Source organism: Natator depressus, chromosome 5, assembly GCF_965152275.1.
Source record: "Natator depressus isolate rNatDep1 chromosome 5, rNatDep2.hap1, whole genome shotgun sequence".
In the NCBI taxonomy this organism is placed as follows: Eukaryota; Metazoa; Chordata; order Testudines; family Cheloniidae; genus Natator; species Natator depressus.
Window position 1 is genome coordinate 76,431,464 of NC_134238.1, and position 26,697 is coordinate 76,458,160.

The 26,697-nt window shown below is 41.9% G+C and overlaps 2 long non-coding RNA genes across 2 annotated transcripts in view; one reads left to right on the plus strand and one right to left on the minus strand.

The window, feature by feature from the left end:
* Positions 1–26,697, minus strand: part of LOC141987579 (uncharacterized) — a 38,247-nt gene that overhangs the window by 11,313 nt on the left and 237 nt on the right. The window contains exon 2 of the long non-coding RNA XR_012639580.1: positions 21,845–22,007. This is a non-coding gene — a long non-coding RNA (uncharacterized LOC141987579). The remainder of the gene's footprint in view (positions 1–21,844; positions 22,008–26,697) is intronic.
* Positions 188–26,569, plus strand: LOC141987578 (uncharacterized). Its single transcript, XR_012639579.1, has 3 exons — positions 188–726; positions 1,626–1,789; positions 25,671–26,569. It is a non-coding gene; the product is annotated as an uncharacterized LOC141987578 (long non-coding RNA).

Below are 26,697 nucleotides of genomic sequence, written 5' to 3' on the forward strand. Positions count from 1 at the left end.
TAATGAGGGAAATAAGATGAGAGATAGAAAGGCTAAAAAATAAGAGAGGGGGTGTCACAGTCACAGTAAAATTGCCCCCCCATGGGGTCCCTTGGGTAAGCACCAGCATTGTATATTGCAATGCCTATATATGCATATGCATGGGAAAGGATTTTGGGAGGGGTTGAAGGTGTAAGCATGGAGTGAAAGGTTTCTTTGCAGGGTATGAGAGGCTGTAGCGGGAGAAAGGGAGAAGGGAATGGGTTAACTCGATGCTCCAGCTAGGTCCGAACATAAGATGCTGACTCCAGCCCAAGGCCACAGCACACAACTGACTCTCGGCTGCCTGCCAAGAAAGACGGGGGCCTGGATTCCAACCCCGACCAGCCGTGAGAAAGGAGGATTCAGCTGAAGAGAACTGCAGGGGCTGCGAAAACCAGTGAAACAGTGAAGGCCAGAGAGTGGGAAAACAACATTCTTGCGTCCCTGAAGCCAGTGTGTTTTGGGAAAGCTGAGGAAGCTGTGGAAAGCTGGCTTGGACTGGTACAAAGAGCACAGGGGACAGAGGTCCCTGAACAAAACACCCCCAAAAGACCCCAGGACTTAAAACCCTCCAGAGAGCTAAAGCAAATAGGAGATCAACAGCAGACCCTGGACAACCTGTGCACAGGACAGAATTCTCGTCCACCCTTCCCCCTCTTCTTCTGACGTTACACCCAGGGTTGGCCAGCCTCGGGTCATGCGTGTGTGAGTATGAAAGTGGGTTAGGGCTGGGGCACTAACGCTTTCTTTCTTCCTCCGAGTGATGTGGGAGCATTCCCAGCACTCACCGCTGTTATTTTATTAACAAAACTTTAAAATTTAGTCACTTGGTGTGGCTCCTTCATCTCCTCCCCTAATGATCCTGCAGCCTCATCCTGATCACCTGACGCCTCAGGCAGATTGGTAACATAAATTAGGGAGGAAGAAGCTGGAAAACAGCAAGATGAAGAGAAAGAGATTAGGAAACTATAGTGAGGAGACAGAAAGAAGCTGGAAAGCAGCGGTGCAGAGCGCACCATTTTCTCCCAGACTCTATGAACTCAAGCTGTATGTGTGTGGGTGATATTATTCTTAGTAATAGAAGTATTGTAGCACATTGGAGACCCAGTCATGGACTAGGACCCCACTGTGCTAGGCACTGTACATTCACAGAACAAAAAGACAGGCCCTGCCCCAAAGAGTTTACAATCTAAGTATGGTTTTTATCTCTCCATTGAAATGGTCATCCTAGTCTGTTCCTAAAAGCAGAATATTTGAAAAGCCAAAGATCACATCTTCTGAAAATAGTATCTGATCCTGGTTTAGGTTTTTGTTAAGTGGAAAACAAGTAATAAGGCAGAAAACTCTCATAACAAGCAGACATACATGCCTGGTAACAATGGCTGATCATGTTGAACAAGTGAGAGAGACACAGGGGAAGTTCAAAAGAAATCTTAAAAATATATAGTATCATTAGAAATCATAGGATTTGCATTGTGACAAAGTGATCTGAGGGATTTTAGTTTGTGTTTTGGGACTGATATTCTGTTCAACAAGAATTGGAACAATTGTTTTTATTGGATGCTTCCCTTTTTTTAAAATCCCCTCATGACTGATTTCTTCAGATATAAATAAAGCTTGGGAAAAAATGTGACATGTGGATGAAGGAGGAAAAATAACAGATCCAGACACCCTGGTACCACTCAGTGGCCATAGATGCCAAACACAACAAATATGTTTTACAACAAGCCTGGAGCACTAACCACCTTTCTCATGAAAGCTATATGAGGTAAGGAAAAAAACTAGCAAGCTGACTTGTACGCCTTTTTGATAAGTGCTTTTCATAAGTCCATGAAATATAGATATCAACTAAAAATGTTTGGGAGCGTCCAGAGTATGTCTGCTGTGTACACCTTGGTTTAGGGCCAAACCTTGGTCCCACAGCCTGAGAAAAAGGGTTTTGCCTGTGGGAACTGCACAGGGGCTAGGGAGAACAGAATGGCATCCAGCAATTTGCTAGGAGGGGCTTAGTCACATTGCACTGGTCTTCAACTTTAATTGCTGGATATGATGAGACCCTCCATTGTCCTGAGTGCGGTACAAATAAAGAGGAAGACAAAGCTCCTGCCCCATAGAGTTCTATATTAGAAAAGACATAACATGTGTGGATAACAAAGCAGTTGAAGGGGAGAAAGAAGGAGGCGTCATTGGGTATATATATCCCACACTGGTTCAGCAACCAAAGGGTTAATACAGGCACAGCTGGCCACTGCCAATTGGTAGTCTCCCAGCAGCTGGGAGGATAAAAGGGCTGGGAAGCAGCTGTGTGGGGCAGCTACCAGAGGAGTGAGTAGGTTGGAGCAAGGAGCTCCTGTCAGCAAACTGCTAAGGAGCCACCCAGGGAAAACATCCCAGAAAGGGACAAATGGATGTACAGGCTGGAGAGCCTGCAGAGACCAGAGGAAGGTAGGAAGGAGCTCAAGGCACTGTCAGAGTTGGTGAATGCTGATCCTGCTTGTCTAGCTTGGGGACCTGTCCTGAGCAGGAACCTAGTGGAGTAGGTGAGTGTGGGATCCCCTAACACCTGATGGACTTGAGAACAGAGAGGGCTTCAGATTCCTGAGCACCAGGGACAGACAGACAGCGCTGCTGAGCTGGGGCCATGTCCTGCTTGGCCAGGAGGGGCACCATTGTGCTGACACTCTCTCACAGGAAGGTAACAGTCGTAGGATCATGCAATTACCTAACTAGTTATGTGAACTTCTTAATGGTTCAAATCAAGATTACAATCCAGAAACTCATAAAAGCAAGAAAGTCTATGGTTTAGGTTAAAGAGTATAGGTGAAATTCTGGCCTTCTTGAAACCAGTGGCAAAACTCCTAGTGACTTCAACGGAGCCAGGATTTCATCCTGTATTCTGAACTCAGCTGTTGAACTTGCTGATTTGAGAACAGCGTTTCTCCAGCTGGCCCCTGGTCTATGAAGCATTTGCTGGTGGTCTGGGGAAAGCAGGCTAGCCAGAGGGTGCTGAGTCCTCCTCTGTATTTCCTGCTTCTAAGTTGTATTTAAACCAGCAGATGCATTAATTACTTTCCTAATGCCACTTTACTATGTAAGCAGTTGCTGTAGTTGTCATAGGGATGCAATGTCATAGGGATAGTTGTTATGCAATTATGCAATCACAAATACAAGGTCTGTGAAACAACCTGTGTACTAAAATGAGTTCTACACTGTGAAAGTGTCAGAACCCCTGTGCCAGAAATAAAAAGGTGAAGGTTAGCACACATTTTTACAACTACTGGTTGTTTGGGGTTTTTTTAGACTGGCAGGAGGTTATGTTAATGTCTGAAATTTCTTTTGGCTCCCTTTAGCGGGGAAAAGAATCCTGGATGCCCAAAGAGCTGGTGGAAAAAATAAATACTGTGAGTAGCATTGTTAATTGGCCAAATTCTGACTAATAAGAGGCCAAATGATTTGCTGTGTGCAGAGACCTGCAGCCATTTTTACTCAAACCCAAGGACCAGCCCAGAGTAACAGATGTGTATATCTAGATGCACATTATGAAGTGGAACGGTTTGCCTAGGGACTGTGTGAATAGGACTTTGCAGGGCCTGTCACTAAGGAGTCAAGTACACTGGATTTCATTCAACACTGCTACCTTTTGGCACAGTATTCTCAAGGTTCACTCCTTTCTCCTATTCCTCATGCTCTTGGGTGGACCACATGGGACATTTTTATTTTGGTAGATTCTGATTCTAATTACTTGATGGACAGCAGCATTGGGTGTGTGGTAGTTTTTTTGTTTGTTTTATGAGTATACATGACACTCCTGGCAGAATTTGGCCTTGGATAATAATTTGTCAGTTTTACATTGCAGCAGAGCCTGTAATATGTGGCAGTGCAGGAAGAACCACTGTTGTACTACCATTTAAGAAAATGCAGCACAAGTTCTTCTTTCCCCACACATGGGGGTTGAGACATCAGCACTGACTGGTGCACAGGTGTGGGACCATGGACCCTGTTCCCTACCCTCTCCTTTGATATTTTTAAAATAGATAAGTGGTGAGAATACATTCATCCACATCAGCAACAGAATTTTTAGAAAGCTACCTGCTCAGCACTATTCATGCTCATAGTATTTTGTATCAAGATCACATACAGTGGCTCAGATTTGCCTCAGTTATTCAGACTAAATCGAGAGCAACTCCCTTTAAGTGAAGTAACTTCTGATTTAGAACACTGTTAATGTTAACAGAACATAGTCCTTTGTCTACTTGATTTAGTCATCAGCAACATAAGAGATTTCTAAGTATCAAATTAGCCACCAGAGGGAGTTTACCCAGTCCCAAAATATTAAAGAAACACACTGAAATTACAAGATGAAATAAGGAACATTTTTAGACCAAACTTTTCAAAAGGAGGCTTATGTTATACCTACCAAATCAGAGGACAAGAGTGCAAACAGTTACACAGGTTGTGAGCACGATTTGTGTGTGTGATTCCAGGTGCAAGTTAAACACTATTTTTGAAAATGTGGCCTTATCTATTGATTTCATAGTGCAATCCATTGTCTGTACCTGTTTTGACATGCATGTTTAGGATAACAGTCTAATGTAGATGTTCGTTTGTTTTTTCCTTCTTGAAGCAATGTCCTTTGACTGAATTTGTCAAGAAGTAGCACATGTATTAAAATTGTTTTGTGGTTTTGGGGTTTTTTTTAAGTTGTATTAAGTCAGCAGAGGCACAACAGGAAAAATCCATATAAAATATTCTGGATGGTACTTTAGGATTTTAATGACAAAACATGGATTGCATGTCCAAAATAGTGTGTTCTTCACTTTTTGGAGGTCCGATTAACAGTATGAGAATTTCCATAATGCTGATGGTTCCTTTAAAATATGTGGCTTGTCAATATTCTTTGGGCTTCCAACCAGAAAAGCCACATTGCATGCTCATCGTACTCCATGCCTAATAATACTCATATTTTCCTTTTGGTTTTTTTCTGGGTATTCTAATGTCTGGAGCTAATGAACAGCCAACACTTCAGAATCATGAAATCGGATAACCAGATTGACTGTTTCTTCATCCGACAAAAGCCCCTGTGAATACTTGTATTAAAGTAGAAACTGTTCCTTAACTCAAGATATTAAACACCAGAAAAAAATGTTTTCACAGGAGTTACATTAGGAATGAATTTGACCCAAGGTATTAAAACTGATTATTTTGTACTGAAAGCTGTAGCTATGCAATACCTATTAATCCTATATTGAACTTGAGCTAATATTTTAAGATGAAGAATGGTGGGAAAAAAGTTTGGATTCCTCACCTCCCCACCCCCAAGCCCACACACTACTTTGTAACATCCATGTGCCACTGTACTTATTTCCCAGCCAGACTAGAAGTGCCAAAACATGCCCCCCTACCTCCCACCCCAAAAGAAACACACCCTGTTCTCTGGGTATTTTCATTGCAGTTGGGAGGAGGAAGTAATCAGAGTCTAATCTCAGCAGATTTCCAGCTCTAGCTTGCAGGCCAAGAGGTATGCATAATTCAGATAGTCTGGTTAAGCATCCAAACTGAACTGACTTTCATAGTGTTAAACTCAGTCTATTACTATTCAGCATTTTCTGTCATAGTTGGGCCTGCATGGATAGCTGTGCCCATGGTCTATGGGGAAGTGTGTCTTTAAACTATTTACACTATCCACTTACTAGGATGGTGGGGTGGGTGACAAATGTGTCTTAACAGAAGCCCCTGGGTTGCTATCAGGATTTAAGGCAAAGTCTTGCTACTTAATATGTTAATGATACCTAACTTTTTTTATATAGCACTTTTAATCAGTCACTCAAAGTGCTTTACAAAGAAGATGATATTCCCATTTTACAGCTGCTAAAGTGAGATTATATTACTATGAGAACTGTTTTATTCCCCAAATTTTGTGCATGCAAATTTATCTTAAGGGTGCATTCATGTATTTTTTTTTTAATGTAATACCTCAGAATAAAAAGCAGTCCCCTCTGTTCCAAAGCAAGCCACCACACAGCCTCTCAAACCTTCCCTCTAGCTGCCTTCGTTCATATTTAACTACCTGTCCAATTCTCACGATCACCAAACTTGCCCTTTAACCTGTCTGTCCCACTCCTGGTCACTCAGGCTCATTTTCACCTTTAGGCCTCTAGCCTACTGATAGCTGAACTGCAGAATCAGAAGCAAGTAGGAAGCTGATTGCTTGTCTACACCTTTGGCTATACCAGGAAGTTCTGTGCTCACCTGCTGGCTCGCTGGATAATCACTTAGGTACCTAGATGAAAGTTAAACACTGAATTAAGTACTTAAACTGAAAAATAGGCATCTAAATAGTTTGATAATTCTTGTCATTATTAATTGTCATTAGGAACAGTTCTGTCAAAAAATATTGAGGGAGAAATAATCACTGATCTAAGAGGCTTACAATCTAAGGGCTTGATTTTTAGGGAGTTTGTAGGCATCATGCATGTGAACTACAACATGTTTATATGAATACTTCATTTGTTTACAGATGCAATTTCAATGGATGCCTACCTAGCCATGTTCAAGTGCAAATCAGGGATTTGTGTGAAAGATTGTCATATCCACTATCTAAGCAGCTTGGAGGAGGGCATGGATCAGAATTCACATCACACTCCCCGTCAGTACCTGGCCCAAGCCGGGCAAGCTAATGAACAACCAGCAGACCAAATTTGGTGATGAATCCTGGTCACATGCCACCTGAGGCACATTGTGCATATGCCAAGAATAGCTTGGAAAAAATATAGGAACACACAAATTGCCATATCAAAACAGAACAATGGCCCATCTACATTCTCCAGTCAGAAGGAGTAATCCCCCATAATGGACAGTTATGAAATAACCTGACTATAGGGTAAATTTCTTTCTAATCCAAGGCAGTTGGTAGCTGACATATATTCTGGAATCTAGGGTTTAAGGGCCCTTATACATTTTTATCATCAAACTGTAACTGGATGATACTCATACAGATGTCTAATCCTTTTCAAATCTTCATTCATCTATCCAGTTATTATAGTGGCACCTAGAACTGTAATATCTAAGTGCCGAAAGATCGAAAGAAGAGCTTAAGTAGGCTGAATACTACAAAACAAAGTTTGTGAACACTTGTGTTTTAATTCTGAGCAGGACCAGACATTCACAAATATACATTATCGGGAGTGTTGTAAGCAATTCTTACTCTACTCTGTGCTGATTAGGCCTCAACTGGAGTATTGTGTCCAGTTCTGGGCACCACATTTCAGGAAAGATGTGGACAAATGGGAGACAGTCTAGAGAAGAGCAACAAAAATGATTAAAGGTCTAGAAAACATGACCTATGAGGGAAGACTGACAAAAATCTTGGATTTCTTTTCTATGAAGAAGAAAAGACTGAGTGGGAATGTTAATTTTCAAGCACATAAAAGGTTGTTACACGGAGAAGGGAGAAAACTTCTTGCCTTAGCCTCTGAAGATAGGAGAAGAAGCAATGGGCTTCAATTACAGCCAGGGTAGTTGGGTTAGACATTAGGAAAACCTTCCTGTCAGGGTTGTTAAGCACTGAAATAAACTGCCTAGGGAGGCTGTGTAATCACCATCATTGGAGATTTTTAAGAGACAGTTAGACAAACACCTGTCATGGATGGTCTAGATAATACTTAGTCCTGCCATGAGTGTGGGGGACTGGACTAGATAACCTCTTGAGGTTCCTTCCAGTCCTAAGATTCTATGAAATGCTCCCACAAGCAGGCTGTTCATACATATAAATATTTGAGGAATGACTCTTCTTCATAAGAATACCCATACTCACACATGGTCTTTGTTATTTACTATTTATTTCCTGTTTGTCATTATTTCCTATCCTCCCCTTTAAAAAAGTACCATCCAATTAAGGAGCCAAAACAAAACTATGACTGAGCCAACCAGTCACATCCCATGAATAACCAAATAAATAGTTGAAGGGAACAGCTTGTGACTGAAAATTGTTTGTGTTAACTAATTGGTGAATAACTCCAAATCATAAATATTTTTGCAGAAACCAAGCTTGTTTTGCAAATGATTCACAAATAGAAGGGCTATGTTTTCTGGATAATTCATTCACAATTGGTAATTCAGAACAGCTGAGATAAAATCTTAGCATAATTTATGCCATACCTTAGTTATGCCTTGACTCTTTAAAATCCATTAATCAATTTTAAATATTACCTTTTTAATTTCAGTGGGTGACATCTTGTACTTATGAGAGAGGGTAAAAATGTTTTATTGTTGTAGATTAATTTTTCAACTTAGTGTTTTATAATCTTATCCAACAGGAAGCAGGAGGTTTCTCTTCCTTCTTTCATTTTTCATCTGTACAACTGTAAACCGCTACAAGGAATTGAGATGCTGGTTTGCTAACTTCAAGCTATGCATCATTTTATTGGGAGCCACTTTTTCTTCCTGTATTGGTCACAAGACAGTCATCACAGTAATTTTTGTAATATACTAGGAAACGTGTTTCCTGAGCCTTTGAATTTTTAAATTTTTCTCCCTCACCTTCTCTCCACAGTTTTACCAACAGCTATTTTGGTACAGAACTGTAGATTTTCAGTAATCTACCTGGGGCTAAGAACCTATATTATATTACTTGAGGAAGGATTAAAAGAACTAAAGAGAGAGCCTGGATAAGTTGGAACATAACAGTCTATAACTGGGGTGGCCAAACCTCTGAGCCACGTATGTAGAGACCTGCCAAATTCACGGCCATGAAGAATGCATCACAGACCGTGAAATCTGGTGTCTTGTGTGATTTTACTCTATACAATACAGTTTTCATGTGGGAGACCAGGTTTCTTAAATTGGGGGCCTGACAAAAAAGGGAGTTGCGAGGGAGGGAGGTCATAAGGTTATTATAGGGTGGTTGCAGTATTGCCACCCTTCTGTGGTGCCTTCAGAGCTGAGCAGCCAGAGACTGGTAGCTGTTGGCCGGGAACCCAGCTCTACAGAAGTAAAGGTGGCAATACCATACCATGCCGTCCTTACTTCTGTGGTGGCAGCTCTGCCTTCAGAGCTGGGCTCCTGGCCAGCAGCTGCCGCTCTCCAGCTGTGAAGGCAGCGCTGCCACCAGCAGCACAGAAGTAAGGGTAGCAGTACTGCAACCCTCCCCGCAATAACCTTGCGACACACACACACCTCCCTTTTGGGTCAGGACCCCTAAATTACAACACTGTGAAATTTCAGACTTAAATATCTGAAATCATGAAATTTGATTTCTAAAATCCTATGACCATGAAATTGAACAAAATGGACTGTGAATTTGATAGGGCCCTATGCATGACAATCTTCAGAAGTTTGAGAGCTGGGGCATACCTGCCAGGGCTTGGAGCTTCAGCTGCTTTTGCTGCTGTCTCTCCCCAAGGAGCTAAAGCAGAGACCCCTCCCGGCTGTTTGTCATTGCCTCTCCACACAGAGCTAACACCTGGGAGCTGAAGGGAGAGGCTGCTGAGGGAAAGAGGGAGAGTGTGCCTGGGGGCATGTGACTCAAGCTGTTGGGAAGGCCGAACCTTTACATTATGCCCCTCCCCAACACTTACAGGCAGCAGTTGTCTCTGGAAGAAGTCCCTAGCCCCACCATCCCACTGCAGGGCAGAAGCCCTGAGCTCCGCCCCCAGCCTGGTAGGTGGAGAATGGTGGGTGTGGAGCCGCACTTGAACTGCAAAAGAGCTGCATATGGCTCAAGAGCCGCAGTTTGGCCACCTTGGTCTAGAACTATATCAAGGGCTGAATACCAAGGTTGGAGAGTAATTACTTATGGTAATGCAAGACTGTATAATTAGAAATAACTGCCTGAAATTAAGAAAATGACAATTTAGGTTGAATATCAGGGGAAAAACTGCCTGACTCTGTGATGTATTGAGCCCTCATTCTCCAGGTAGATGTGCCACCATAGATACCTGTACCCCCATGGAATCCCACTGACATCAGTGAGACTTTGTTCCTGCTAGTTCATTACAGAATCAGGCCTTTAATTATATTCTCCCAAGAGAGGTGCCAGAAACCACATCTATGAGCACACTTAATACTAGACTGATCAAAGCAACAGCAAACTTACTGTGGGAAACATGTAGTAGGAGGGCGGAGGACTGCATGAGCCAATATGCTTTTTTCCATATCTAATTTCTATGATTGTGAGTTCGAGTTGACAAAAAGTTCTTAAATCTTTTTTCTGATGTCAAATGAATCATGACAAGACTTTTCTAAAGTTTTCATCTCTATCAGTGGACTCCCATTCTGATAAGCCTACATATTGCTCTAAGAACTTTCTCTTGAGGCTGTCTGTTTTCTTCCTGGGTATCTTAAGAATGTGCTTATTAATTAATTTAGACAGTATATTAATTGCTTTCTCAAAACTCCCCAGAGATCCTTGTTTTTCACCTTCAATGTGTTTAGCATTTGCTATCAGTTGCAGTGATACACAAAATGCATAATCATGTTTAGGTTTAGTTGTAAACATGTTAGTTCAAGCTTTGTTTAAAAAAAAAAAAAAGGCAACATTGCAAACACATCAGAAAATGACTTGTAGAAAATTGAGTAAGGGTGCTCGGTGCTCGAGTGGCTTTATTGCCAGTTTTTCCTTTTGCAGTACTATTCCTTAGAGACCTGCAAGTTTGCACACTGATTTGGGGGGAAATTGTAACCAACTGTAATTTGATAAGCTAATGTTATTTGGTGGCAATTGATGATGACAGTTTTTCATTTTTCCTGCTTATTTTTTGCTCTGTCTGCCTATAATGCAGACAGATGCCTCAAGTCAGCTTATGGCAAAATTGTAAAGGATACAAATCACAACAGCATTTGAATTGCAAAACTTAGCATTAAAGCAATTATTGCTTCCTACTGTGTATGTTCAGGGAAAATGTGCTTTTACATACCTGTAGCTCATATATTCACAAACAAAAAAAAATCTAAATGGATATCAAATTATGCTTTGAGAACATAGTTAGAAACCCTTGAAGCGAAACATTCGCCGTTGGCGCCTCAGATGCCTGGATACGAGAATATTTTGACTGATTCCTGTTTGTTGTTTGGGTTTTTGTTAGTCAAGAGGAGGCTGCATGTTGGGGTTGTGGGCAAGGGCCTTCACTTTTTTTTTCCAAGTCAACTCAGAATTATGTTAACCTTGTCTCCACAGCTCTACTAGTTAAATATGCAGTCTCTTTAGACTGTTGTCAAAATTTGATCTTGATTCTTTATCTCTAATAGCCCAAACTCGGCTGAATAATTCAGCCAATCACTTAAACATGTGCTTCAGTCCCATTGGCTTCAACAGGTGTTTAAAGTTAAGCATGTGTTTACTTGAATAAGAGCCTCAAAGGGTATGTCTACAATGCAATTAAACCCAGGTGACTCAAACTCATGGAACTCAAGATAAGGGGCTGTTTAACTGCAGGGTAGATGTTCAGGTTTGGGCTACAGCTCAAGCTCTAAGACCCTATACTCTCTTGAGGGGGCCAGAGCTAGGGCTGAAGTCTGAATGTCTACTGAGCAATTTTACAGTCCCAGAGCCTGAGCCCCCATGAACCTGAGTCAGCTGACCGAGGCCAGCCATGGGTTTTTATCCCCACATAGATGTACCCCTTGAGGAAGGATGGTTTCATGATTACGGCATCAGACTGACTCAGAATCATCTGGGTTCTCTTTCCAGCTCTGCCACAAACTTCCTTTGTAACTTGGGGCAAGTCACTTTATCCTGCAGTGCCTCAATTGCCAGCCTGTAAAATGGGGATAATTTTCCCTACTTCCAAGGGGTTAAAGGATTAATTCTTTAATATTCATGAGAGGCCCAGGTAGTACGGGGATGAGGTCCATAGGAAAGACTAAAAACAAAGGTTGTGAACAATTGTTGCAGTTCTTTGGAGAGGTGTGTTGGGTGAGCAGCATGCCAATCTAGAGTGTGTTCATGCAGGTGAGAGTGATGGAAACTTCCCCATGGCCTCTTGCAAAGTCTATGCAATACTAAAGGCCATGGCTTATTTTTTTGCTTTTTAAGTTACCACACTCTGCTGCCCCCCCCCTTAGCTCCCCACAATTCAGGCACAAATCTTCGATAGTGTAAGCTGGAGCTATCTTGAAGCTGCAGCATGTACTCCTCTCTGCACCTGGTCACCTCTGTCAGAGTGTTGGAGGGCAAGACCATGACCAGACCCTTCTCCACGCTCTCAGAGGCTATTGCTGCTGCTGCCAATAGTGTTTCTAAAGTCTTTGCACTCAGAAAGGCACATGAAACTCACTGTGCCTGGCCCCTAAATGGGTGTGCAAAGGAGCCTCTGTCTTTTATCTACTCATGCAGGACCAGATGCAATCATGCCTTTGATCTTTATGCACCTTTTGCATCTGGGCTCAACAAGTGTCAATTGGTATAAAGATGTAGTTGTTCTTTAAAAGTCCACAGATAAGTAAAATGCATTTTTGTTTCTAGAGTATGGCAAGGCCACTACACTGAGCCAGGGGAATAAGCTGACTCCAAAAATACTCAAGCATTGGCATGATGACAGAATTGTGATAGATCTGCAAAGGGGGGACTACAACTCCCATCAGCCCCTTCCCCACTGCACTTCACTTACCTCTGGCCTGATAAAGGGAAAGGTCCTGAACCAAGAAGTGGCCAGGGTCCGTTTGGAGACAGTGGCTGTATGGCAAGTGAAGAGATGGAGGGAAGGTGAAGCAGCAGCTGCATGGCAAGCCAGGGGCTGGAAAGAAGTTGCAAACAGGAAGGGATGCAGACCTATGTGTGGAACAGGCTCTGAGTGACAGACGTTACAGTGGCTTGCAGGTCAGTTGAGACTTATGGGGAAGCTGCAAGACCTATTGAGTTCTGGGAGCCAGTGCAGAGACCCTAAAGAGAGATTAACTGAGCCTGGCTTGGAAACCCACAAGCTCCAGTTTGAATAGCGACTGGACTGGAGAGGGCACTCCAGACACTAGCCCTAAAGAGCCTGACTCTTGATTTGGAGTGTCCCCAGGGGCCCAAACATTTACTGCTATCACTCACTGTGAACTGTAAGTGTTTAAGCCTCTGTATCTAGGCTGTTCCTAACCTTTCCCTTTCCTACCAGCCCTAGCAAAATAACCTTTTTCCCTTATCCTTGTATCTGAATGGTTATGGGGATCCACCAGGACTAGAATCTAAAGACCTAGTTACTGAAGCATCTAGAGCACTCACCTCTGAGTTGTGGTGCAACTGGAATGCTACTGGCACCCTAAGCGTTTAGTGTATTCTGGCACAGAGGAGCAGCAACAATAATGAGTGTTGCCAAGGATTAGATCATGGTGGAGAAGGCGTGGTGGTGATTGTGGATGTTTTTGCTGCCATTTTTACCCTGCCATTTGCTCCACCCACGCCTCCTGCCTAATTGTTCCCTTTGTATCCTTCTCATAGGCCCATCTTTCTTTTATGGTGCTCCTTACACCTCTAGAATATTCCAAATAACCATTGCTCTTCATTCCACTCCCTCCTTAAAATGTGCTGCTTCATCCAAGCATTTCAATGATTATCTATGTTAGAAACAAATGTCTTAGAATAATTTGACTACAAAACCCACCCACCAACATTTTGAACCTTCATCTGATTTACTGGTGTCTCATTAGGGCCTATTACAGTTGGCTGAAATTTTTCTGTTGAAACTGGTTTTTGATTAAACAAATTTTGTGGGGAAAAGTATCTATTTGCAGAAAACTTCCCTTTTTTTATGGACACCCCAAAATTGAAATATTTCACATGAAAACAGAATTTTGGGGTGTTTGGTCATTTTTCATATTCAAATGTCCACTAAAAATGAAACACTTTTTGATCTGCTCTAGTCTGTACTGCATTGAAGACTACTCTACAGCTAGTTCCTGATATAGCAGCAAAGAAAATTCCCTATACCTCTACGTATCTGGAGGAGCTAAGATGGCAAAATATGCAGTCATAGCAGCCTAGACAGAGGGCAGCTGACCAGTTGCAGTGGAAAGGTGAAACCCATCCTCTATTAGGGATTGTCAAATTAGGATGTGACACTGCACCCCATATTCTTGATCGTGATATTATTCTGATATGATTATGGCATAATCATGATGGCATTTTGTACAAGATATGTCATGTCAAGTGTCTATGGAAAAGTTCATAGATACTAAGGTCAGAAGGGACCATTATGATCATCTAGTCCGACCTCCTGAACAACGCAGGACACAGAATCTCACCCACCCACTCCTGCGAAAAACCTCTCACCCATGTCTGAGCTACTGAAGTCCTCAAATTGTGGTTTAAAGACTTCAAGGAGCAGAGAATCCTCCAGCAAGTGACCCGTGTCCCATGCTACAGAGGAAGGTGAAAAACCTCCAGGGCATCTTCCAATCTGCCCTGGAGGAAAATTCCTTCCCGACCACAAATACAGCAATCAGCTAAACCCTGAGCATATGGGCAAGATTCACCAGCCAGATACTACAGAAAATTCTTTCCTGGGTAACTCAGATCCCACTCCATCTATCATCCCATCACAGGCCATTAGGCCTATTTACCATGAATATTTAAAGATCAATTAAGTTGCTGAATATGATTATCCTATTTGTATGCATGTAACATTTTTGTATCTGAAGTTATGAATATTGACAATGTATCTGCATTTCACATGCAGTCACACCTGATTGGAAGCATCTTGCCTAGTGGGTGTCAATCTAAATAGCGGGTTGTGACAGGCCCATTCAGTGTAATGGGCCATTAGTAGGATTCCGTGTCTTTCTGCGACTGCTGTGACTTCTACAGCAGCCAGTGTGGCAGACTCCAGGGCTGCCCAAGGGCTGCTCAGGTAGCCCTGGGGACAGCCACATCAGCTGCTAATTCATATCCTATCTTTCAAGTATCTAAGGCTTAGTTTGTGGTTTTGTTTATTTACTAGGTAATCTGCTTGATCTGTTTGCTAACACTTTATAATCACTTAAAATCTATCTTTTGTAGTTAATAAACTTGTATATGTTTTAATCTAACCCAGTGTGACTTTGACTGAAGTGTCTGGGGAAAATCTCAGCTTGGCTTAACACAAGTGTACTGTGCATATCCCTCTCCACATTGAGAGAGGGGTGGACATATTAACGAGTTTACACTGTATCCAGTGCAAGATGGTATAATTTTGGGTTCATACTCTAGAGAGGGGTACGTACCTGGGGATCTGAGAAATTGGCTGGTGTCTGCTGTTGGCACTCAGGTAGCACCACCTGCTGCCGTGTTGGGTGATAACAGGGCCTGGGTGAGGCTGGCTGTGTCCCCAACACAGTTGTGTGTCTTAGAGAGGCACAGCAGTTCCCACAGCTCCCAGACTGCACCCCAGGGGAGACAACCTGTCACATAGGGCTTTTGATCTGACCAAATGGCACTAGCAAACAGTAGGTCATCTTTCCCCTCTCTCATTCTGCTAGTGAAACTCCTTTCTCCTTACCCCCACTCTGTTCCTTCTAGGCAACTCTGAAATAGTTTTGGATGGAAGAATAAAGATAAGTCAGTAAACCAATACAAACGGAGAACTCTATTAAAAGGTCAAAAAGAAAGTCCAACAAAATGAGTTGCTACTGCTACCACCTTCTTTAAAGACCAGACAAGTCTACATATGAATCTAACCAGACTGACCACTTTTTACTAGCAGTACCTTCTTAATTCAACATCCTGGAAACCATAAAAACAAATGTTTGTTTCATTGATAGACTGTCAAATATAACAATTCACCCCTCTCTCATAAAGTATGTGCTAAAATTGATTAGTAAATTACTATAAACCTTCATAACTCCAGTGGGACCAACTACAGATCTGACATACTATCTTTGCATTCTTTGAAAGCAGGAAGTCTAGCAGGTTGAAACCCTAAAGGAATTGGAGTAACAGAAAGCTATTACACTGTAAAAGAATGAGATTAGACCCCACTTAATTTTGAAAATCCATTCTATTTTAGGTCTTTTACTATGTGTTGCGAAACCTTGCCATCATATCTGGTCCAACCCCAATGACTTTAATGCAGTTGCACCACAAGTTGCTGAGGGCAGTCTGGTGCTTTAATAAAAGGATACAAAAGGATGAAGACTTACGCATGTAAAGGGTGAAATTCATCCCTGTGCAGAGGGCCAGCACAAGACCTATTCATCACTTAAATTCTATATAGGGTGTGACAGGTTGGGTCACAGAAACGCCATTGTGACTGCCAACTGATGTGCTGGGACTACCTCTGAGCCTGTTTTCCCTGCCAGTTTGGGACTTCAGTACCCTGCCTTGTTGAGCCAGACACACTAGCCTGCTACAAACACAGGCCCAGGTCTGAACCACATCCCCCAAAAGCTGCAGGCTTAACTGAAAATAGCTTAAGAATTGCTCCTGTCTAACACTCAGATATCCAGTTTCCAATGGGATCCAAACCCCAAATAAATCCATTTTACTCTGTAAAAAGCTTATACAGGGAAAACTCAAATTTCTCGCCCTCTATAACACAGAGCGAGAGATGCACAGCTGTTTGCTCCCCCAGGAATTAATTACTTGCTCTGGGTTAATTAATAAGTAAAAAGTGATTTTATTAAATATAAAAAGTAGGATTTAGTGGTTCCACGTAATAACAGACAGAACAAAGTAAGTTACCAAGCAAAATAAAACAAAACTCGCAAGTCTGAGCCTAATACAGTAGGAAACTAAATGCAGATAAATCTCACCCTCAGAGATGTTTCGATAAGCTTCTTTTACAGACTAGACTTCCTCCTAACCCCCGTAGTTACTGTCCTTTTGTTCCAGGATTTTTTTCAGGCATCTCTCGAGGTGGAAAGGTTATCTTTTTGAGCCAGCCGAAGACAAAATGCAGGGGCTTCCAGGGCTTTATATAGTCTTTCTCTTGTGCAACATCGCAGCCACAAGATGGGATCTCTAGCCACCTGGGCAAGTCACATGTCTATGAATGATTCAGCTTTTTGCAGGCTGACGCCATTGTTTACATGTTAGTTTGAGCGTTCCCAGGAAAGCTCAGATGTGGATTGGCCTCTCTCAAAGTCCACTGTTAAGTACTCCCAATTACTTGAATAACCCCTTCACACTATGTTGACAAAATCTGTCTTATGTGCTTCCTACAGCAAACACTTTAAATACAAGCATAGAGCCAACGCTCATAACTTTAGATATAAAAATGATACATGCATACAAATAGGATGAATATATTCAGTACCTCAAACCTTTGCAAAGATGTTACATAAAACATATTCAAGTTATATCATATTTATACTAATAAGCATATTTCTATAAAGCATTATGGGGTGCAACGTCACATAGGGCTTAAATTGGCCTTTAGTATTGCATAGACTTTGGGCTAGCTCTATGCACAAGTGTGAATTTTACCCAAACTAAGATGAGGACCAAATGCATAGCTGAGCAAACACTGCAATAAATAAATCTACAAACACCCATTCAAATTTGAAAATGATTTTGTTTTAGCCATGCTTACATGAACATTTGAATGACTACTGTTTTCTTTTAAAATTTTTTTCTATTGTAAATATTACAGGGCTATCATGTACATAGGTTATTGAAAACAAAAGAAAAGCCTTATCAGTCTAAGCAAGAATGGCACTATACCTACATAATAGCACAAATGCTTGTGGAAGGTGATTTCAGTGTCTCATTACAGAATATTCAGGGTAATGGCATTTTTAACTTGCACATCTTGCTAGTCTTGCTAGAAGTCCCCATGCACTCCTCCAGTCAGGGAACCTACCACATGACTTATATGAACATTACTAAGCAGCACAGCTCTAATTTTGAATATCCCAGATCAAATATTTGCAACATTGTTTTCAGTTGGGCTATAGAGACAAAAATAATAAAACGTGGTGAATTTGAATTCTGTACATGGCTATTTCATAAGAAGAAAAAGGTTTATAGAGGTCATCTGATTAATTTATCCTATTTGTTATACTGTAGCCAGATATACTATTTTGTTTCATATTATGAGCATAAACATTCATGTGGTACAATGTACATGCAATTTAACAATCTGCACTGATGCATATAATCATAAACAATTTATGTGTATTCAGAGAAAAAGCTACAAAGGTCCAAAATAGCTGTCCACTAGGATTCAGCTATTCCCAGTATTTAAAATACTTTTTCCTGTGTATATTGTTGTAAGATTCACCAAGTGTCCTGACAAAAGTATGGGGAATTTTGCAATCGTCCTCTGTACAAAGGTATGATCGATACACCTAATCCAGAAAAAAAAGTTGTATTATACATTTAGGACAATCATGTTATCAATTGAGGTGCTAATCGCACTCCTTGCTCAGTTATTCTCAGCTATGATTGGCATATACCATGGTAAAGAGGTTCATCCATTTTTCTGCCCCATCCTGATGCTGTTACCAGGGTGAAGCCTGGCATCCTCTCCTGATGATACCAATGCATTTGTGGGAACTGAAGCAAAGGCATACACTGATTTGTACATCCTAAAGTACTGTATGCAGCACTAGATGCAAATGGAGAATGGTAATTCCCATTGCTTTATTTGAATGAGGCAAAAATATTACACAACTTTGTTTAAAAGTACTCCAAACTCCATGAGTGAATATGCTAATGGAATAGGGATGTCTCACATTCTCATATAAAGGGTAATTTAACATCTCACAGATAAATTAGAATCACTGCGCACTCACTGTCATCAAAGAATTTTTAAAAAGCGTGCTGGAAAAAATTAATATTGATGTGTAAAATATGCTGTGAAATGTTCAAGGTTCAAATGGTTTTCTGGAAAAGTAACAGCTGTTCTTATATGGAACTTATATCTTAACATTAGATGTAATGCTTGTTGGCTGATTGGAAGGTGGGTTGGAAAGACACGTGTAAATATTTGTATTTTATAATTTTTCCTATGAAGACTGACTCATAGTGGAGTCTTTAACTGTGTAAGAGGGTGTCGATTTTGACCACTCAGGAGCTAGCATGTTGCCTCCAGTTCTTCCTTTTTAGATTATTCTAAGAGAGAAAAATCAAGGCTCTAAAATTTTTCTAGTCTTTTGTTTTTAAGTGTTTCAGGAATGGCTGGGGCTTCTTGCATTTCTTTCACTGCTAGGAAATTTCCTTCTGATAGTCAGCCTAAATTTTCCTTTTCTTAATTTCTTCCCATTTCTCTTAGAATTAGCGCAAGGCAATATTTCAATTTCTCAATGGTGTTTACATCTTTCAAAGGGGTTTGGTTGGTTATGCCTCCCTGTTACATGTCACTTAGCCACTTTTTACAAATAAGGCCAGATTCAGACCTCATCTACTTACCTTTTGTGCTCCTCTAGTGGCCCAAAGGGACTGTACAGTTAGCTTTATCAGCCAGCTAGGGATTCCCAGCCTGGGAATTCCTTGTCACTGGGAGAATGTATTGTGGGGAAGTGGGTAAATGGCCAGGGAGTGGCGGGATGTTGCTGGGAGTACTGCTGCATTCTGGTGTTCCAGGTCTGCTGTAATGGCCCCTGCCTCAATTGAGCAACTTCCTGAACCAATTTAACTGGTTCAAGAACCCAGCTCAGCTCCTTGCTGACCACAGAATTTAGGAGTTGTAAAAGTGGCTTGAAGCCACCTTTACTGCCCTCTCCTCAGCTGTGCTGACAAGCTCAAACTCTACTGCAGACTGATTCTAATCTATTTAAGTTTTCAATCCTGTCTGGATGAGCTCTCCCCTGACATCTAGTGGTGAGCTGTGGAAAAAGACTTCAGGAGCTGATCTTGTTTGCATGGATATGCCCACACTGCCTAGGTGCTCAGCATGATGGGACTGCTTGCCCAAATGATCACTTGTGGCTGGTGTTGGATACCCAGTTTCCTTGCTATTGGGGCAGGAGTAATAAAGGGTTGTTATCCTTGTTGTATGAACCAAGGGCAGCAGAACTGTACCTAGCATACCCCAATAGAGGGACTCACCCTCAACTGGACAGCACTCGCTGGGCAGGGGACATGGGTTCCAAAGCCCAGTGAGGAGAAAGGGTGAGGATAGGTACCTGCACTTGCTGGTGTAGGTCCTGTTTAAGGGTTGTAGACATCATTTGACCCTTCCTCTGTCTATGGTATGATAAAAGCCAATTTGGACTCAATTGTGAGTCTTGTTACATGCTGTAGAGCTGAAATCACTGATACCTGAGTCTAAGTATTAGACCTACTTTAGGGCAGTGTCTCTATTGCAAGAGACTGCCCAGTGTGCGCCAGCAATGAGGCTCCCCCACTAACAGCTGAAATCAGTGAGAGCTGTATTAAGTGGGGCAGGGCCCTGAAGACATCTTGTTGAGCAGGCAGCTGGCGGAGAGGCATGGCAAGCGACTACTATGGTGGCTGGCAGAGAGGCATGGCAAGCAGCTAGCAGGGATGTGTAATATTACAGATGTTGCTGGTGGTGCCAGCTATAAGGAATTAAGGTTGTCCAACACTTTCTATTATAAGAACTTGTTGTTTACATCTTTTTGGCAAACTTTAGCCTGCCTCAGGCTGAATTATTTTGGAAAGGTTCCGCAAAAATGATTCACGGGTTTCTGAGAAAGATTAGGGAAAAAATAGTGTTTTGCCCTTGTCCAAAAAACCCTATTAAAACTAGGCCTGCCGACAGCAATTCCGGGCCCAAAAATAGTCAATGGGCCCTCATGCACGCACAAGCTGCACCTGCGCAGACGCGGTCTGCCTGACATTTGGGTGGTGCTGTGCCTGCGCTGGCTGGTGCCCAGTGAGCTGCCGGCTGCGCTGCTGGGTGCGCTCTTCTGGCATGGCCAGGGCTTCCACATGCCCTCCCAGTAAGTTTGCCAACTGTCTAATCTTGTAAACCAAAAGACCCTTCCCTTGCCCCGCCCATTCCCTGAGGCCACGCCCTGTCCCACCCCTTCTCCGAAGCACTGCCCCTGCCCATTCCATCCCCCCCACCCTCCCTCCCTCACTTTCACCAGGCTGGGACACAGAGTTTGGGAGAGGGAGGGAGTGTGGGGTGCGAGCTTTGGGAGGGAGTTTGGGTGCAAGAGGGGGTGTGGGGTGCAGGCTCTGGGAGGCAGTTTGGGTGCGGGCTCTGGGCTGGGGCAGGGGGTTGGGGTACAAGAGGGAGTCAGGGGCTCGGCGTTTACCTTGGGCGGCTCCCGAAGCAACTGGCACACTCCTCTTTCAGCGGATCCTAGGCAGGGGGCCTAGGGGGTCTCTGTGCGCTGCTGCCCGAAACCACCACCCCCATAGCTCCCATTGTCCACAGTTCCTGGCCAATGGGAGCTGCAGAGTTGGTGCTCAGGGTGGGGACAGCCCATGGAGACCCCCTCCCTAGGGGTCGCAGGGACATGTCAGCTGCTTCTGGGTGTGGCGTGGAGCGAGGGCGGGCAGGAAGCCTGCCCTAGCCCCATTGCACTGCCGTGAGCCTTTTAAATTGTCTGGGCCCCTGGGCAATTGCCCCCTTGTAGAACTTTATATTAGGTTTCTGTGATGTTCTCTAAGTTTCTGTATTATGTGATGTTAATGTTGTACTGTTTATATAGTTTGTATGATGCTTATGTACACTTAAGGCAATGGATGCCATTTTGTTGGCTTTGCCATTTTGAATATAGCTAAACGGCTGTTTGGACTCCATATTGTAAGCCCTTCTTTATCGAACTTTGGTGCCCTTTTTCCATAATGGCAGGGAAAATGCCAGAAGGGTCTTGCACACTAGGGCTTTCACGCACTAGAGTTTAAATAAGGCCACTGCGTCCAGCATTGAATGCTGTATGCCACAGAGGCAGCCTGTAAGCCGGTTATATGCAGGCACTCTGAGAGTCAACATCTGTCATCGATACTCACCTGCAGATCATCGAGGAGTGTCCTGGGCTGTTCCACCTGCTCCATCAGGTTCCATGTTCCTCCTGCTAGACACCATCTTCAGCAGTGGAAGGTCCAAAACCTAATGGCCACTGCAATAACCTGGGTCGAGACCAGCTGTCTGCTGTCCAATCATGACATCACTCTGCAAGTATAAAATGGACTTTAGTACAGATATCCATAGCTTATTCAGGGTTGTACAGGAGCCAGGCTTCAAACCCAACTGGTTCAAAGCCACTGAGTCATTTTACTGTTCTCTGTTTATCCCTTGGGTTCCCAGTTGTGTTTGTTTCCCTAAATAAAATCTTTTTTTACCTTCAATCTGGGTCCAGTTTTCACTAATCTGGGGAGGCAGGTGGGCAGTGAGGATTTTTAACAGGTGATAGATACTGCATCTGAGTCCAAACACCAATCTCTGATTTACTAGTTTTAACTGTTGTTAGAACACTTCGAGGACAACACCCTTTGTCGGCAGGCCTGCTTACAACCATTGTATTGAGAAACTCCAGTGCCTCCATTCTTTGGAGCAGGAACTTGAAATTCGGCAGGGGCATCACCCTGGTGTCAAGGCTGAGCCTTTTGCTGTTGCTATGGAAAACTACCTAATTTTGCCCAAGTTATAAGCCTTTGAAAAATCTCAGTTTGCACGTGATCTGTAGAGGCGTCTTAGAGTTTGGCAACCAAATTCTCCAGATTCTATCTGCATAGGAGCTCTGAGGAGATGACAAATTATCTGTGTGACTGGATTGTGTGTGCACCATTCACAAAGAACTGAGCATGCTCCAGGCCCAGGCATGCAGGGACTAAGCAGGATTTTTCCTACAATGGTTCCTCCCAGCTTCCACAGGCCAATGTGGTGCCAGACATGAAAACACAAAGCAGGGAGACCATAGCAGGCATTGTGGAGGATGAAGCTGACTGACTGAAATACACAGGGGTGCCTGCCCTGGAGGGGAGAAGGGAAGTGTGGAAGGAGTAGATTGGGACAAGGATCCTGGGTGTTGGGGGAGACACAGGGAGCTGGTGGGATAGATACAGAGGTGGAGTGGGCAAGACGACTACTTTAAACATTACATATTCTGAAAAATCAGGTCCTAGGCGTTTCAGACCAGGCACCTAAAATTAGTGAACACTTTGGATGTTTATCTCTGTGTGCTTTAGCTCCCCATCTCTAAAATGGGTACAGTACCACCCCATCTCACAGGGGCATTGTGGAAACATTCATTAACGTTTGTGAAGCACTCAGATGCTATAGTGATAAGCACCACAGGAAAGCCCCTGAGGAAATTGGTAATTCTGTATTCGGAGCAGAGGTTGAACAACATGCAATAAATAAGGCATGGAGCTACACACAGACCAAGGAGAAAACAAAATATATAATAGCTGATCATTAAGTGAGCAACATGCATTGTATGCACTGAATGAGTCAAGGTCCAGTGGAAAAAAACAGTGTGATTATAATTATAGAATGTATCATAATGCATATGTACAAACTGGCCAAATTAAGGTTGCAGAGGCACTTGACTTTGCAACATTAAAGTTCTTTTTTGTGGGTAATACGGTATACAGTACATAGCGGAACTAATACCTTCTTGCTCTGTGATATGAAAAAGATCACATTGCCACATTGTTTTGGTATTTGCTATTTTTTGTTTGTTTGTTTTCAATTACACATTGCAAGCTTGTATACAGTTGGGTTTTCACTATCACCTTGAGTTCTTTTTCAGCATTATTGGTTTCCCAGTTTCTTTCTCTCTCATTTGCCTATCTGTGTTTTGGGTTATTTCCCCACCAAGATCTACTAATCTGCATTTTCCCAAGATGAGTCTCATTTTGTTATATCCAGCCTCTGTAGGTCCCTTTCTATTATGCTATCCTTACTGGAATTTTTTTTAAAAGCTGACATTGTTCTTTTTAAATACTGATTTGAAAAACAGTTGGCTATTGACAAGAATTGAGATGACAGATGAGAAAGGAGAAAAAATGCTAGGAATTCAGTTATACCAATGTACATAAACTAAAATGACTGTAGATGTTCTAAGCCTTCAGACATGCATGCATGAGAGTTCCACAGATATCTCTTAGGAGAGAACTGGGCTCAGTATATCTCAGCGGGGAGTGATTTTAAATCATCAATTCTAGGTGCTTAGCTAATAACTTCCACCAGTTAAGAGGTCTGACTTTCTTTAAAACTTTGGCAGCCAACATATACTGTTTGAATGTTATTTTTAATTTAAATTATTTTAGTAGTTTATAGTGAGTTTAAGACTTAATATAGGTTCTCATAATTTTAAACTTAATTTTTAAAAGGTTTGTTTTTTTAAAAGAAAAATGCATTAATCTACATCAAAGAAATCAAATGTAAATGTAAAAAAATCCGTTTTTTAAATAAAAAAATGGGTATCACTGATGTTTATCCACTCTGATATATGTTGAAACAAACATACAGTGAAATCATGGAAAGTACAGGTTGACTAAGATAGAGCAATCAGTTAGACATTATATATAGGTTCAGATATGGCATATATTCCTTTGTCCAACCAAAAGTAAGTGAGGGTCTTGCTGTTGTATTCTGTGACACCAGATATGGCCACACATTTCTGAAGGATTTGCCAGATTAAGTAAAAACATGTTATAAATAACATTTTATTCTGTAGTCAAAGAACGAGTTTAAAACTGTGAATACTGTTGTTAGCAGTGACCATAATGCTATAACTAACACCTTATGTCTGTTCTCTGACTTTGTTCTGATTTGTTTCTGTGGAATACTTTATTTAAATGGTGTAATAGGTACTCCAAAGTATCTGAGACATAGATTAATAGTCTAGCCACATTAACACTAACCATGTTGGTTTGAATCTAAGTGAAGTCCTAGAAATAGTTAAACTGTCTCATTAATTCCTTAAAACCAGTGGAAAGCCATAAGATAATTGTACCTAAGCACTATAGTATGTTGATATACTTCCCAACCTTTTAGAGAGAATAATAAATATATAATCTTCCTAATAAAAAAGAACAAAGATAAAGCTGACATTTTTATGATGTAAGGCCAGAGTACAAAATATGCCCTTTTTAGTAGAATCATAATTTCCAAATAAACTAACACTGTACATTCCCAGTTCTGTATTTGAGAAATTTGCAGAAGTGGAATAGTGGAACAGGAAGCCTACAAAGATCTAGAAATAAGTAACCTAGCTAAAATCCGCTGGGTGCCATAACGATATACAAACCACATAAAAATATTTAGAGGTGGGAGAAATATCCTTTCTGACTGTATTTGAATATTTTGAGCATTGAGTTTAGGGAAACAATTTACCTGTTTTCTCTTCCCACAATAAAACCCAGTATACACATTGCAAGTTACCAAGACTTATTTAACATCTATGACACCAGTAAGTTAAGACTTATTGAAGACTTATAAGTGGTTTTCATTTCACATCTATTACTAGCAGTGTAGGCTGGATTCACTACTAGTCTTATCTGGTGCAGGCAGGTGAAAAATAGGTGTGTTTTGAAAAAATGTACTTTCCAGTGCCAGTGAAACAGACCATCTTTATTTTGTTTCTTTAGTTCAGTATCTTCTGAAGTCCATTTTAAGTTTATTTTAATAAGTATGAGTTTGTTTAAACCATTACACTGAAGTAAAATATTTTTCTTTAAAACAAACAAGTTTTTAGAACCTACAGCATTACAAGACTCCTTCATATCAATAGCAAATATCTAAAGTTGTTAATTGAAGTTCCACAATTTTAAAAATTGTTCCAGAATTTAAAGATTTTTTTTGTTTGTTTTTGTTTTTGGGAGACAGATCTGTAAGATTTCAATCCAGAGAGGGGATGAGCACTTTCTGCTAAGAACTGAAAACCCATAACTTGCTCTGAAGTGAGCAAGAGTGGAGGACACTCATTCAGAACCTGAGAAGTGTCAACACCTTTCCTGAGGGAGCTCTTTGTTAAGCACTTCCTGCAACTGTTTCTGAACATAGCCTTGTCCAGACAGTCATATATGTTAGTCATACATGACAATTCCTGGTTTGTAGACCACTTATTTGTCTTTTCTGGTGATGTGGCAATGCTGGGGGGGGAGGGGAGCAAAGCCTGAAAGAAAAATATGTATGATTTCATTCTTTCCTTTGTTTTCATTTCACATTTGAGAGCAACAAAGAGAAGGCACATTAAGCTAGATCCAAAAAGGGACTTGAGTGCCTAACTCCAACATTTGAAATCTTCACTGAAATCTTCAAAACCCCCTGCTCAACTGTCCCCTAGCCCTGTAGATGCCTACGTTTCCACTGGTGAGCATGCACAAGACCATCTAAGTCCTGATTCCACTGAGCTGCTCTGCACCTTAGCTCACACATTCTCAAATTCAGCCATCCCTCACCTGCAGGACCAGATCCACTAGGTGTGTTCTGAGCACACTTAACCTGCATAAAAGACAGCCAGTTTGTTTGGTTTTGGGTCTGGGTGGTGGTGATGGGGGTGTCTGTCCACCCAGCCAGTAGCCCAGTAGTTACGGTATTCATCATCCCTGCTCCAATGATTACTGAAGTCAGTTTGAGTCAGAAGTTCTAAAGAGCCCCAAAGAGCTTAGAATATGTTACAGTATTCGTTTAGTCTGCAGTGGACACAGTGTAGAAATAAACTCAAACACTTCAAAGATTAACAGTCCTCACAGAACAGAGGCATGCTGAGCTAACAAATGTTTTACCATGATCAAATTAATAAACAACTCAAATAACTGATGAATCTGTTTTTTGCTACAGGGGCAAACTTTTTGGCCCGAGGGCCACATCGGGGTTGCAAAACTGTATGAAGAGCTGGGTAGGGAAGACT